This window comes from Anguilla anguilla, chromosome 9, assembly GCF_013347855.1.
Source record: "Anguilla anguilla isolate fAngAng1 chromosome 9, fAngAng1.pri, whole genome shotgun sequence".
Taxonomy (NCBI): Eukaryota; Metazoa; Chordata; class Actinopteri; order Anguilliformes; family Anguillidae; genus Anguilla; species Anguilla anguilla.
The window spans coordinates 38,974,416-38,986,026 of record NC_049209.1 but is presented as its reverse complement, the minus strand read 5'-3'; positions in this window follow the sequence as shown (position 1 = coordinate 38,986,026).

Genomic DNA, 11,611 nt, shown 5'->3' with positions numbered 1-11,611 from the left:
TCCAACTCAGTCCTTTTTGACAACCATATCTTGTCAAACCAGAGAGCAGATGTGGCCTTGTTGCATAAATGCTTTTCTGATGTGTTCTTTCCCCTGCTAGGGCACACAAATCTCATTCACTACCATCCTGAAACCTCTCCTGGGGTAATGGCACATTCCAGACCCTATAGGTTGCCTGAGCATGAAAAGAAAATTGTGCAGGCTGGATTAGAGACTATGTTAGAAATGGGAGTAGTAGAAGAATCAACCAGTGCATGGTGCAACCCCATTGTGTTAGTACGTAAGCAGGATGGGTCTGTACGGTTCAATGTTTATTATTGCAAGGTGAATGAGATCTCACATTTTGAAGCTTATCTCATGCCTGGGGTCGATGACCTCCTGGATCGGTTGGGCACTGCTCATTTTTTCACAATGCTGGATTTGACCAAGGGCTACTGGCAGATCCCCTTGTCTCTGGAGTCAAAGGAAAAAATGGGCTTCTCCACTCCGTATGGTATATACCAATTTGTCACACTTCCTTTCGGGCTGTTCGGGGAACCTGCTACATTTCAACACCAGATGGACTGGGTATTACGCCCTCACTCTGCATATGCTGTGGCCTACCTGGATGATGTGATCATCCATAGTGACACCTGGGAGCAGCATGTGGAGCAGGTGGGGGCGGTGCTCAAATCTCTCAGGTGTGTATAGCTAACCCGAAGAAGTGTGCAGTTGGATGGAGGGAGGTACGGTATCTGTAGGACCACTTGGGTGGTGGCCAGGTGCGTCTCCAGGTGGATAAGATGGCAGCAATTGCGGCCTGTCCACGGCCTAAGACAAAAAAGAGGTGAGACGGTTCTTGGGGCTGGCAGGCTATTATAGGAGATTTATTCCAGCTTTCTCTGAGCGGACCAGTCCCCTGACCAATCTGGCCCAAAAGGGTGCCTCAGATCCGGTCCAGTGGACGGAACAATGGAGAAGGAGTGTCTGGACATCAAGTGGGTGGTCGGCACTCTCCGTTATTAACTCCTGGGGTGCTCTTTCACCTTCTGCTCGGATCACGCTCCCCTTCAGTGGCTCCACCCGATGAAAGATTAAAACACGCGGATCACTCGTTGGTATCTAGCATTACAACCCTATAAATTTACGGTGATCTATAGGCTGGGAACGCAGATGGTGGTGGTGGACTTCTTCTCCCAGTTGGAGGGGCGGGAATCTGTTATTGTATGGATGGCTCCCCAGGATGGGGGTGTGTGAGGAGGCGGCATGGTTGTAGTGCCAGCTGCAGGCGGAGAGATGGGGGAGTGGTTTAGCCTGCTGGCAGTCGCAGCTGTGGGCAGTTACGTGATTAGTGCTCACCTTTATCTGTGCTGTCTGCAGTGAGACTGGTGTTGACCACAGATGCACATGGTCACGTATAGGAACTGCAACAGCAACAATGACAACTACAACAACTGCAACGGTAACGGTGACCATGACATTGACAGTGTTGTGGTTTGCTGAATCAATAAACATGTGCATCGTACCCTGTCGATGCCTGTGTGGTTCTATGGGACTAATAATAATAATAATAATGATAATAATAATAATAAGTGAAATAAACTAATCTTAACTTAAATGCGTTGATATATATGTGCTTAGTGATATAACTTTTTTCACTACTTATTTGAAGCGCTTTTTTCTTTTTGACAGTTTCCCTATCACAGATTATGTGCCAGGAAAACAAACTTCTGTTGTGACCTGTAGCAGGTGACAATGTTGCCAACAGTGCTAAAAGCTCTCTGAGAAGGAGAACTTGTGGCCGAAATAAAGAGGTACTTCAGAAGACTGCTCAGGCGGGTACTAAGTGCCAAGTTTTCTTGTCGGCACCAAGGACCTGTTTTTGCTGCATCGTTATTTTGTTGCAAAGTTGTGCAGAGTCCATAGGACTAGTTTGGGATTTGTAACAGTGTTACTTTGCTTGATATGATTTTGCGTCCGGTCGGTAGTTCTGTCACTTTGAGGTGCGCTACTTTTTAAATTTTGTAGCATTTGTCCACGTACCACCTACTCGTGACTTTCTGTTAATCACAGACTACTATAAAATCGATGTGGTCTGCTCTGAGACAAAACTGGTCATTAAAGCTAAGGTAACGGAGGGGTTGCTCGAACCACAGATACGGTCTGTGAAAACTAACCCTTGGGAATCAACCCTTATTATGTCAGAGAGCCATGAATCTACGTAGTCTATTACTTAAAATATTGCTTTATTTAACAAAATGCAAAAATGTATCTGTAAAATTTCATTTTTTGGAAATCTCAAATTTGCTCTTTTCTACTGACACACTAATGCAGAAAACAAAAAATAAACATCTAAGACCAAATATATACTATATATTGTATTAAAAAATTTAGGGTGCCTAAGACATTTGCACAGTACTGTAGGTTTTATTGACCATTTTAATTTGTTTTGGAACTGCTCTTCCTTTTTTAGATTTGACGGAGCCCACCCCAACAGGCTGGGTAGCCGAATGCTAGCTGCTAATTTGCAGCACGCTGTTCAAACCCATCAACATGACTGACTGTTTACATTCCACACACGCCCCCTGGAATTTCCATCTTCTTCTCCGGTTACATCTGAGGTCACTGTTTTCAGTGCTAGCCCCCCCTACTGTCACCCCCTGTGATTAACACATCTTGTGTCCACGGACAGCTGGCACTGAGACTCACCAACTGCCCATTGCTCCCCCTGTCGGTCGTCTTCCGCCTCTAAAATTCCACTCATCTACAACAATAGGCCGTATTATTACGGATGGCCTCGGCGGGGAGCTAATATCGGCAACCTACGTTGGATCAGCTGTGTTCCAAGTAATCTTCGGCTGGACATTAGTATAAACATAGCACTTTTAAATGTGAGATCTTTATCAAACAAGAGTTTCTTAATTAATGGTTTTATTTCTGAGAGGAAGTTACATTATATATTTCTCACCAGAACCTGGCTAAAAATTGACGGCATTGCAACTCTTGTTGAACCTTGTCCTCCCAACTACGATTTTTTTCAATCAGTGAGACAGGAGAAGAGAGGTGGGAGAATAGCTGCAATTTTTTCTGATCAGTTTAGCTGCACTAAAATTGATTTGGGTAAATTCTCTTCATTTGAATATCTTGCCATTGTGCTAAAACTGAATCAAACGTGCTTATTTTAACATCATACAGACCACCGAAGCAATTGGCAGTATTTCTTTCTGAATTCTTAACTTATTATTTTGTATGATTAGGTGTGATTCCAGTGCTAGTTTGTACTTGGTAGGATTCTTGCTTGCTGAACAAGCTTACTCTACAGGGTTGGAGTCCTGATCGATGTGGTCACTTCTGGCACTACGATCCTTACTTCACTCTAGTGTTTCTTTTGCGCCTCTACATCATGAAACCTATGCACTTGTTGTACGTCGCTCTGGATAAGAGCGTCTGCTAAATGCCTATAATGTAATGTAATGTAATATTATGTCTACCATCATTATTAGCTATGATTGAATAATTCTTAATGGAGACATGAACATTCATATTAATAATAGCTCTGACTTGAAGGCCATGGAATTTATAAATCTCCTAGACAACCTAGGATTGACACAACATATAACGGAAGCTACCCACCAACGGGGAAATACACTTGATCTGGTAGCATCGCATGGAATAACCATTCACAAAGTCTCAGTGTCTGACATTGCTGTTTCCGACCATTACTGTGTGCTCTTTGACACTATGTTAAGTAGGACTACACATAGTAACAAAAGAGAATTTATAGTCAAAAAAAGGTACTTAGATACTGCAGCAGAACGAAAGTTTTCTGAACTCGTAAACTCTTTTGACCCATGTGATGTACACTGCTTGATAAATGAAATGGTTGATGCCTTTAACAATAACTTAAGAAATGCATTGAACAGTGTTGCTCCAGACAAAATATCACCATGGATGAATAGCACTATCCGTGATCTTAAGAAATTATGTAGAAAAGCGGAACGGATATGGAGGAAAACTAAATTAGAGATTCACCTCATCATTTTTAAGGAGCAGATTAGTATTTATAACAAGGCTATTCGCTCGGAAAGAAAAACCCACTTTTCAAAGATCATCGTGGATAATAGCAAGAATTCTAGAGTACTGTTTTTAACTATTGATCGATTATTAAATCCCGCGCCGACCTCTGAGATTCTTAGCCTGACCTTTGGCTCAAAATGTGAGTAATTTGCACAATTTTTTAATGATAAAATAACAACCATTAGAGCTGGTATTGTTAGAAATACTAGTATCCTACATGATTTGCCTTGTAACAAGCCGGCAACCATGAGGAATTTTAACAGTATCTCTGATGCAGATCTCGACAGAATTATAGCACAGTGTAAATCGTCAACCTGCTGCCTCGACCCTGTCCCTACAAAATTTTTTTTAAAAGTTGTTAATAGTTTCCACGTCAGTTCTAAAGATAATTAACACATCTCTCGAGACTGGAATTTTTCCCAACGCATTCAAAACTGCTGTTGTGAAACCGCTACTGAAGACACCAAATTTAGACTACAATGTCCTAAGTAATTACAGGTATCCAGTTTACCCTACATGAGCAAGATATTTGAGAAAGTAGTCTTTAATCAACTAAACAACTTTTTAAATGAGAATGATACTTTGGAGATATTCCAATCTGGTTTTAGATTTAACCACAGCACAGAGACTGCACTAACCAAAATAGTTAGCGATCTTAGACTCAGTGTTGCCGCAAACAAGGTCTCTGTTCTCATTCTTTTAGATTTGAGTGCAGCTTTGGACTCCATCGACCATAGCATCCTGTTAGACCTTCTCGAAAAGTGGGTTGGCCTCTCTGAACGTGTCCTAAACTGGTTCCGAACATACCTTACAGAGAGGCAATTCTATATTAGTTTAGGAGGCTACGAGTCAGAGAGATATGACGTCTCTTTCGGGTTTGCACAAGGAAGCTGTCTTGGCCCCCTCCTTTCTTCAATATGCATGCTGCCCTTAGGTAATATTATCAGAGAACACAATGTCAGCTTTCACAGTTATGCTGATGATACGCAATTGTACATTTACGTGGAGCCGAACGATCTGAGCGCCTTATGCTCCCTGACTGCCTGTCTATCTGCAATCAATCAATGGATGAACAATAACTTTCTGAAACTAAATGAGGATAAGACAGAGATTATCCTGTTTGGCCCCAAGAACAAAAGAGATATGGTAAATGGTAAATGGATTGCATTTATATAGCGCTTTTATCCAAAGCGCTTTACAATTGATGCCTCTCATTTGCCAGAGCAGTTAGGGGTTAGGGGTTAGGTGTCTTGCTCAAGGACACTTCGACACGCCCAGGGCGGGGTATAATCTCAAAAGTCTAGGAAATCTTGCCCATCAGATGAAATCGGAAGTAACAAGCCTCAGGATATATCTGGATGCTGACTTAAGTTTTAAATCCAACATAAATAAGGTGACCAAGATAGCATTCTTCCACCTGAGAAATATAGCCAAGGTATGATCATTTTTAACCCAGCAGGATGCCGAGAGGCTAATTAATGCTTTTATATCAAGCAGACTTGATTACTGTAATGCTATTTTTACTGGCCTTCCTAAAAATACAATTGAGAAGCTGCAGCCAATTCAGAACTCTTCAGCTAGGCTATTGATGAAAACAATGAAGAGAGAGCATATAACCCCTGTCTTGGCTGCACTGCACTGGCTCCCTGTGTCTTTCAGAGTTGATTTTAAAATTTTGTCACTTGTTTTTAAGGCTCTTAATGGCTTAGCACCCCCATACATTTTAGAGTCCCTGGTGTCCTATGTCCCCTCACAAGCCCTTAAGTCCTCTGAGACAGGTCTTTTAAATGTAACAAAGGTTCCCCAAAAGAAAATTGGGGAAGCCGCCTTCATCCACTACGTGCCTAAATTGTGGAACCTCCTGCCAAAAGGTATCTTTTTAACCTGGCATACAATTAATGATACCCTTTTCTACTCCTTTTAATTATTTATTTATTTATTTGTTTGTTTTTTTTGTTGTTGTTTTATTCATTGTTGTGATATAGTTCATTGTGATTTGGTGATATGGTTTTATCTGATATTCTGATATTTATCTGGCTTTTTCTGATATTGTGGTATGACTGTGTTGATCTGTCAAAGCAGTATGAGCTACATACTCTGTATGAAAGGTGCTATATAAATAAAATTATTATTATTATTATTATTATTATTATTATTATTATTACAGATGTTCCGAGTTAGAAACTGCGGTAATCGCTGTCTGTCACTACAATATGCACTTTCTACAACTAAAAAGTAACACGAAGGCCACTATTAGTAACTTAACATGTTATAGAAGAGCTTGTTAAGAAGTTGCAGACAACAGACAACATGGACTATAGGCAGTAGGCAACTCCAAGCTGTAGGCCAAGACTAACCAAGACTAAGACTAACCAAGGCTAACTTAAAAAGATGCACATCATAAATATATAGTCTGGCATCTTTCTAATATCGCTACTCTGTGATGGTCCCGGCATTCTCATAACAGGCATCCTTTAGAATGGTTGCCAAGCGATGGCGTGCGTCATCTCTCGGGTCCATCATTGGACTGGCATCTCTGCGACGGGACCGTGACGGCATTATCTATATCTGTAGGGGAGACAGAAACAAACCTGGCAACAACAAAATATAAAGCACAAAAGGCACGGGGACGTAACAGTATTAACATGTACTAAAGTGATGGAAAGCGAAAAATGTGGAGAAAGATAGGAACTGCTCATTATCCAAAGCACTTCACCTTATCATTGAAACACAATGGAGGTAGTGTTATGGCTTGAGAGGAAAAAGTGCACTGTTCTTGACTGGCCAAGTCAACCACTCAACTTGAATCTAAGTCAACCAAACAGGGCTGACATTAACACTTTCCACCCACAAATTTTGGCTGGTGAAAATGCTGAGTGGCTAGTGACTTTGGAAAAACACTAACCCCAGTGGCTGGTGGGCCTAAAAGTTAATGTCAAGCCCTGCAACCAAAGCATCTGGTGATATCTATGTGTCTTTAGGCAGATATCCACAGACTTTAGGCAGTCATCAATGCCAAGTATTTGTAGCCTCGTTCTAAATATGACAACTTGTTTTGATTAACTTTTGAGTATGTTAATTTCTCCAATTTCTTTGGTCCTCTAAAATGGGGGAACCATGTATCAAAAGAGCTACAAGTCCTAAATGGATCATTGGATATGGGTGTAAATACCTTTAATGTCAGCAGTCTGCACTTTAGCTTCACATTAATTACTTCAAATTGTTTCATACAATTCAACCTTTTCCTGCAAACCAAGAATGCACTCTGCTCAGCCCCGACCTACCCTTATGACCAACCACTTCTTCACGTCTTCCAGTTAACCACCGTCTCATCCTGCTAGTCTTCTCTCATTCAGGACCAAAGCCTGGGAACTGTCTTCTATCTCTCAATTTTTAAGAAGCATGTAAAACACACCTTTTCATACTAGCATACATGTAACACATTTTTGTAGTGTTCCAGCTGTATGGAGCACTGTGGTAAACTGTATCCAAGGCTTCTAACATACAGTAGTTGAGGATGCATGCATATAATGTGTCTATATTTTCTAAAACAAAACTTGGCTCAAAAAGTCTTGTCTTGTTTTAAAACAATATTTATTTTCCAAAATTCTGAAATTGTTTGCAAGAATGGAGAGTTTGAAATGATTCACATCAAAGGGATCACCACTTTTTAACAGCCAAACCCCCACACTTGACGATGATGCCTTTGTTGCTTTGGATTACTTGGCTAATCATACCTCGGGGAGAAAACATTGTCTTTATGGACCATGCAGATTTTTTTTGTGGATTGCTGATGTTTGCACGTAACCCTAAAGGCAGCATATGTGCTGCATAGTTCCATCATTTGCAGCTCCAAAAGTAATTGGACAAATGGCTTCTCAGTTATCTTGGGCATTTGTGTGTTGTTGTATCATTAATTAATACAGAAGAAAGCTAATAAAAGGTCTAGAGTTGATTCATGGTGTGGAATTTGCATTTGGAGTCGGTTGCTGTTGTTTCTTAACACGAGGACCAAAGAAATGTCAATGGTAGTCGAGCAGGCCATTATGAGGCTGCAAAATCAGTATAAATTCATCAGACACAGCCAAAACATTGTATCAAAATCAACTGTTTGGTACATTGTTACAAAGCATGAATGCACTGGTGATCTCTGCAATAACAAACAACTTGGTAGACCACAGAAGACCACTACAGCGCGTGACCGGAGGAAACTTTCAATTGTGAAGAAAAACCATCGAACAGATAAGGAGTACTCTCCATGATATAAACATAGATGTGTTATACAGCCTATAATCTAGAAGGCATTCATTTGCAGCAATACAAACCCCATTTTCCTCCTTGAAATAACAAATAACCAGTATAATAATTTAATTTTCTTCCATTCCATAATTATTCAAAAAAAAAAATCTTTATAACATGCATGTTTGTAGAACACTGCAGATAATACAGCATTGCAGATGTACATATGTAGACACTGTCATGGAGGTTTTGATCTTGGACCGCAAGAACCCAAATCCAGTTAATGAACATGGTAATTGCGGCTGAAAAAGAGAGACTGAAATTGCCATGGCAAGGACAATGACAAGGATGAAGAAACTTTAGAGTCCCCTTGCTTATTGTGTTCATATTATTCTGTCTGTAGGCCTGATACAATGTTTATCTTTAGTGGTCTGGTAAACATTTACTGAAGTGGTTGATTGTAACAACCCAGGACCTAGATATTCCTGTCATGAAAATGTATTTGGTATATTTATCTTCATTACAGTATTATTATTATATAACAGCACTATACTGAACCATACAATTTGGTCTATGATTCCTGTTAGCTATCATCTCAACTGTAAACTGCTTAACCCGTTTTATTTGCTGTGAATGATGCCTTATAGCATTTCTGCAACGTTCAATTTTACCAGGCTGGCCAGTGGAGGATGGGCTCCCCCTCTCTAGCCAAGTTCATTTCTCCCCACTGGGAGTTTTTTTTGTTTGTTTTTTTTTTTACCTCATGTGCTTGCTATTTCAGGCCTGACATGCATTCAAGGTGACAAAGGTTTGTGCCGAACTGAGTTTATGGTGAATAGTTCAAGTTGAATGATATTAAATGTACATTCCATTTCCAGTTAGTTCGACAACAACACATTTTTAATAAAATGTATGCGACTAAACAGATGGTCATTTTCACAGTGGCTTCCGTGATATTAGAGGACTTCACTGATAGTGGTCCTGACATGACAGATATTATATCTCTGTATTGTCGCGTAGCACAACTAATGAAGAGGTATGCAGAACTGAGTGATGTTCCGAGGAAGTCATCTCTTGATATGATGATTTAACTTTTCGCTCACATTTCAGGTTAAAACGGGCAACCTTTGTTTTATCTGCGTCTTTTCTGTCAGCAGTCATTTTTGTTCAGGGCACACTACGACTTCAGAATATTAGATAAGTTAGCTAACATTTGTGGTGAACAGAAAAAAAGTTTTAATATGTTTGAATATGTTCGTGAAAGTTAGCGGTTACCCTCTTGAATGCACGTTTGGTGTTTGCTCTGTTTGCACTTTTTGCTCTAGTCTCTTGCCTTGCTACTCTGTAAGGCATCTTTGTGACCATTCTCTGTAAACAGTGCTATACAAATAAAATTGAATTGAACTGAATATTACAGGGGGTCCACATTTAGCAGATTTTACTGGGCTTTAAGATTCCATCAGTGGCTGGAACAGGTGTACAGAACACTTCTTCAGAATGCATAAATGCCAGATATAAGGCAGGAGGCTGAGTATCCTATTAATCTGCCATCAGACCCCTGCAACTCATTCAGAATGCTGCAGCTCGTCTGGCCTTCAACCTTCCCAGACAATCCCACGTCATCCCCTGCTCACTACCCTCCACTGGCTGCCCGTTATGGCTCGCATCAAATTCAAAACATTGGTCCTAGCATACCAGGCAGTCAAGGGATCAGCCCCAGCATACCTCCACAAGATCTTCAAACCCTACATGCCAGCCAGACCCCTCTGTTCCACTACCTCAGGACGCCTGGTCCCTCCGCCTCTTCGCACTTGCACTTCCCGGTCACGTCTCCTGTCTGTCTTGGCTCCACGATGGTGGAATGACCTTCCCGTGGAAGTCAGAACAGCTGAGACCCTGACCACCTTCAAACGACGACTAAAGACTCACCTCTTCAGGCTGTACCTCTCCCCATCCCTCCCTACCTCCCTGTAGTCTCTAATTGACTATGTAATCTTAGGGTTGTAGCTAGGTAAGCTGTTTATCCTGTTTATCCATTTCTCCTCGTAAAAATCTTTTACTTACCTCAAGTGCATTCTGGTACGACCATGTGTGGGTTGAATGAATGCATTAGACTATTTTATTCTTACTCACTACATGCACAGAGGGATACAGAGAATGTATCTGGCAGAAAATGAAGTAGCAAACCAACTTATTGTGTATACACAATACACAAAAATACATTTTTATACATGGTAAGAAACAAAATTTGACACCAAAATTTTCGATGGATTTCAGTTCCAGTTGGTTTCATCATGATTCAGTTGATACTGAATTTATGGACTTGAATTTATGAATTTATGGCCTAGTGGGAAAAGTGGAAACCAAAGTAATCTGCATAAAGGCCTTGGCTCACATCCTAGGGGAAAGGGTCTCACTTGTTTTATGGGCACCAAACCACATTATCTCCAAAGCAGGATCATCATCAGACATGCCTTAAGCTTGGTGTAACATTGTTCTCTATTCAGGCTATAGAGACAGTACTGGACTTTATCTCATAGTTTTTATTTCGACTCTTCAGGTTGCCTGATTACAATTAAAATTATGTGACTGTCTAATCATAACATATTCAGCTTGCAATCCCATTTTGATGGTTGATAAAAAATAATAAGCTTAATTGATAAAACTGATAACAGCTTGACTGACTGGACGATTATATGCAAGTATGAGTGGTTTGCTGAAAACCAGGACTGTGTAGAATGCAGGAACATGCTTGGAGCATCCCTTCAGCAAAGGAACAGACTTAGAACACACCAGAATGGCACCTGTACCTCACTCAAGTTATCTGTGTTACTTTAATGCTTACACTGTTTTTATCTTGTGTAATTGGTACCTACACTACAGTTGCCTCTGTAACTCTAGTGTTCACAGGCTGTTATCTGTACAACATAAAATCCAATAAGGTTAGCTCACTCAAAATATGTTAGGAAACTCAAGGACTTAAACAAATTGAGTAAAGCTACTCTAAATATTTCATTTTATTGTAGTAAGGTTACTTCAGTTAATCTAACACATATCAAAGTTTGTTCATGTAAGATTAAGATTAACTATTAACATTTAATTCAGTTAACCTCTAACTTAATACTTATTTCATATATTTTAAAATTCCTTGAGTTAACACAACTCCAGTTTTGGTTGTATTAGCTTGTATCAATAGTCATTTTTACCTGAAATTTACCTAGTTCATCTATTCAAAAGATCTGAACTGAACTTAGTATTGCAGGAGGAAGAGGAGGTGGTACATTGTTGTGATATCAGTCCAGTGTCTTAGTTTTCA